Genomic DNA, 3903 nt, shown 5'->3' on the forward strand with positions numbered 1-3903 from the left:
TGACATACAGCAAATTGTTTCCACTGTTATTCTGCAAACAGAAAATAAATATTGTATTTCCATTTTTTAAAAATAATTAAATTCTGATCTAATCTTGAAGAAAATCAAAGTCAGTAATATGAGCTGTGAAGATTAATGTGAAATAGTTGTAATTTCTTTAACATTCAATCATAATATTCAACTACTTCTGGACTATAATGCAACTATTTGGGACATGTACAGAGGATAAAATCCAAGGCAGCAAAAAGCAAAACAAGAAAAAACATTTTAATCATCTTATCAGCAATTTTCAAAATGTTTTCTCAGCAGAAAGGTGATCATAGAGACACATTGTTGAACCCTCATATATTTGTGAGGAATAATTCTGTAAGTTATACACTTATACAAGGCAATTTCTCATTTCAAATTTTTTTTTTGTTTACAGATGATTACAAAAACATTACAATGTTTACAACCTTAACACTAAACAACAATTCAAAAAGACAAGCGCTGTATGTTAATAAGACATATGTCATATGTCTGAATTTTCATATCGATATTTATTGATATGAATCAATAAACATTGTTTATACTCTGACTTTAATGTCAGAGTATAAACACTCCTGCGGTTCCAGGTTTTTCTTCTTGCCTCCACGTTTTTCCTTTCTCTTAGAAAAATCCACGGCAGCATAGTTTATGTTTCCACCGTCAGCCTGTGGAGCAGATGAAAATAAAATTAGCACATTTGCCTGTTGAATATGAATAAAAGGAAACCAAATCAAAAAACTATTGTTTATCAAGCCATTTTACTTACAGGATCAGGTATTCTCTGTCGCTGTCTGTGCGATGTCTCTTGTGAAGTGGTGCTCTCCATTCCTGACACATAAAAATCTGAATCAGATTTTTCTGAACACTCCATCCATTTACTATGGATGTTTAAATCTGTTATTTTCTATGGTGACATAAGTCAACAAATAGTTGTGAGCAAATATGCGGAAAAAAGAGGTGAACATACTTTAAGATAAGTAACGCAGGAAGTGTAGTTAGTGTAGTAAGTGTCAAAAGCTTTAGCCTGTTTAATTTTATATAAGTAATGGCTGGACTTTGCTGTAAATTTCATGCAAATTTTCAAGCATTTTAAAAGACAGTCTTAGAAAGAAACAAATTAGTTAAGTTTAGAGATAGGGAGAAAATAGTTACTTATGTGTAGTTAAAAATTTGACTACCAAGTGTCACAGATAATGAATGCAAATAAAAACAATGCAAAAACATATTTAACAAATTCGTAATTTCATAGTTGGCATCAAAAACTATTGTTGCAATTATGCCAAGATCCTTCCATGAACAAATAAAACAAACTTTACACCAAATCAGGAAATCTACAGAGGATGCAGATGGAAAATGAGCTATATATATGTATCAGAGCAATGTCTTCAGTACATAGTCCCAAATAAATAAACTAAAATAACAAAAATCAAAAGTTTTTGTAGTACTTGCCATGAGATCTTTTGTGCCTTGCCCTCAAAGCTCCATAACAGATGAGAACATTTAATATCAAAGAAAAAACCAGGCAGGATACTGAAGTAACCAGGGCAATAGATCCAAACCTTGTGTTGTCCACTAAAAACAACAAAAGATATTATTTGTAATTGATCTTTTTTAAATGTATTATTTAATTTAAAGAATCAGATATAAAACCCTACCAATTTCCAGTCTGGTTCCATTTCCAAATAATATTTTTCCACATGAGGTCACAGCACAGTAAAATATCCCAGAATCAGAGGAGTTGACAACTTTTGAGAAATTAAACATACAACACTTCTCAGAGTCAGATCTCTTCTCACATTCATGATGTTTGTTTTCGTCTGTGTAGATCATATTTGGATAGGTATTATTTGATTTAGCTTGGAACCAGAACATGCTGAAATCTTCAGAGCAAGCCATCGTCTCAGAGTCAAAGAAAACTGAACACTGAAAGGTAGCCGTGTCTCCTGAACTGACTGGATTGGATGCTGCAGGCTGCTGAATGACAGTGCAGTCTGACATCTTCACAGCATTCCCTACACAATAGAAGAAAAGCTTCAAAGTCAATTAGAGTATGTCAAATACACCTGTAAGTTTTCTGTTAAACAAAGAATAGACTGGTTCAGTGAGACATACTTATACAAATGTAACTTTGCTTAAAGTGAATTTTAAAATGCTATATAGTTCCTTATATGCTTTATGCTATGTTTCTTTTAAGACTGCATATTATTCTGTTTCCTACAGTTCTACTATGTCCAAAAGGCGAAGTTTTAGAAACAAATATTTAGAAAAAAAAGTTCTTTACCTATAGCCATCCAATATGTCCCTCTCCATTCGATATTCCCTTTCCAAGCAGCGAGTGCACAGTGATAGAGTCCATCATCACTGTAGGTTGCCTTCAACAATGTCAGACGGCTAAATTTTTGATTAGTTTTTACCTCCCATCTTGACTTAGAAAACTCTGGCTCAAATTCAGGGATTTTAGGTTGTTGTTGTCTTATAATCACTTTCAAAATCAATCTCAGCATATCGCCTGGTCTTTGCTTATACCAGTGGATGACTCTTTCGCTAAACTCAGTGGGCAGATCACATTGAAAGCTCACAGATTCTCCATGCTGGACCATCTTCATTGGTACAATGGTATCTGAAGAAAAGAAAATCATTAAAACAAAAAAGCAGATTTTTAAGACATAGTATGATAAAAATAAAATCTCACATCCCCGCTGAAGAAAAAGGAATGTCACCAATAATACGATCATCTTGAATCTGTCTCTTGATAGGAATTTCTTAGATTTTTAAATACTGTAGGTGGTGCTTCCTTAGTACTAATATCCTGTATGTCACAGCGTAAGATTATTCTCATTGGTTGTCACAAAAACCATATCTGGTGATTGCAAATTGCAAATGTTGTACATACTTCCTGCTACACAGTTTTTTTTCCATTTCTTAGAAAAGCGTATGACTTCAATCTTCTATTTTTACACACGACTTAAAAAAAATCAAAAGGTTTTATGCTTACAGATGTTAACACTTTGTCTGCATTAACTGGCTTAATTGCCAGTGCCAGCTTGTAACATAATCAGTGTAAATCAAACCTTAAACAACTAGGCGGGGTACACATGTGTACCCAGATCAAAGGCTGGGTAAACAAAAGCGGAGAAAGTTGTGAGCGATTTCAACGAAGATTTAAACAATTAATCTGAAGTTTTGGAGGAAGAAGCAATGGTGTGATGAAGAAGAGCGAGCTGGTTCTACCGAAGGTCTGCAACCCTGTTACTTGAGCCATATTGTTCAGGAAGCAACAATGACTCCAACATTTTTGAGGAAGAAGAATCCAACAGTAAAGTGTGAGGGGCTGTTTAGGACAAAAACTATGTTTTGTCTCACACACACTACTAAAGACTCCTACACACACACAAAATATCAAAATTGCACATATACATTACTAAAATGTCACATACACTTAAAATCTTTCTCTCACATGCACAAACAAAAGACTAAGATTGAGCATATAAACTATTAAAATATCACACACATACAATTTTTTATCTAATATCCAATTTGAAAACAACTTCTGTGGCCTTTTAAAATGGAGACAAGGGGGGGACGTGTGTGTGTGTGTGTGTGATATTTTAATAATGTACATGCGCAATCTTAGTCTTTTGTGTGTGCATGTGAGACAAAACATAATTTTTGTCCTAAATGGCCCCTAATATGTCTCCCATGAAATTCACATATGAAAATCACTAGTGAAAGCATAAAAAATAAGTATACAGCTCCAGTCATCAAGGCAGACGGTCAACTGCCTCAGAAATTAAAAGTGCAAGATGAACAGGATGTAGTGTGCTGTAAAAAGACGCTGCACTAAAAGCAAAATCTCTTATATCTGCATCAGACGCT

The 3903-nt window shown here is 33.9% G+C and overlaps 1 long non-coding RNA gene across 1 annotated transcript; it reads right to left on the reverse strand.

The window, feature by feature from the left end:
• Nucleotides 1–1490: 1490 nt before the first annotated feature.
• On the reverse strand, nt 1491–2760 carry LOC114139443 (uncharacterized). The gene is made up of 4 exons (XR_003594447.1): nt 2720–2760; nt 2309–2647; nt 1683–2039; nt 1491–1599 (listed from the first exon to the last, which is right to left on the reverse strand). It is a non-coding gene; the product is annotated as an uncharacterized LOC114139443 (long non-coding RNA).
• Nucleotides 2761–3903: the final 1143 nt, after the last annotated feature.

The sequence above is a fragment of the Xiphophorus couchianus genome, chromosome 23 (genome assembly GCF_001444195.1).
Source record: "Xiphophorus couchianus chromosome 23, X_couchianus-1.0, whole genome shotgun sequence".
NCBI lineage: Eukaryota > Metazoa > Chordata > Actinopteri > Cyprinodontiformes > Poeciliidae > Xiphophorus > Xiphophorus couchianus.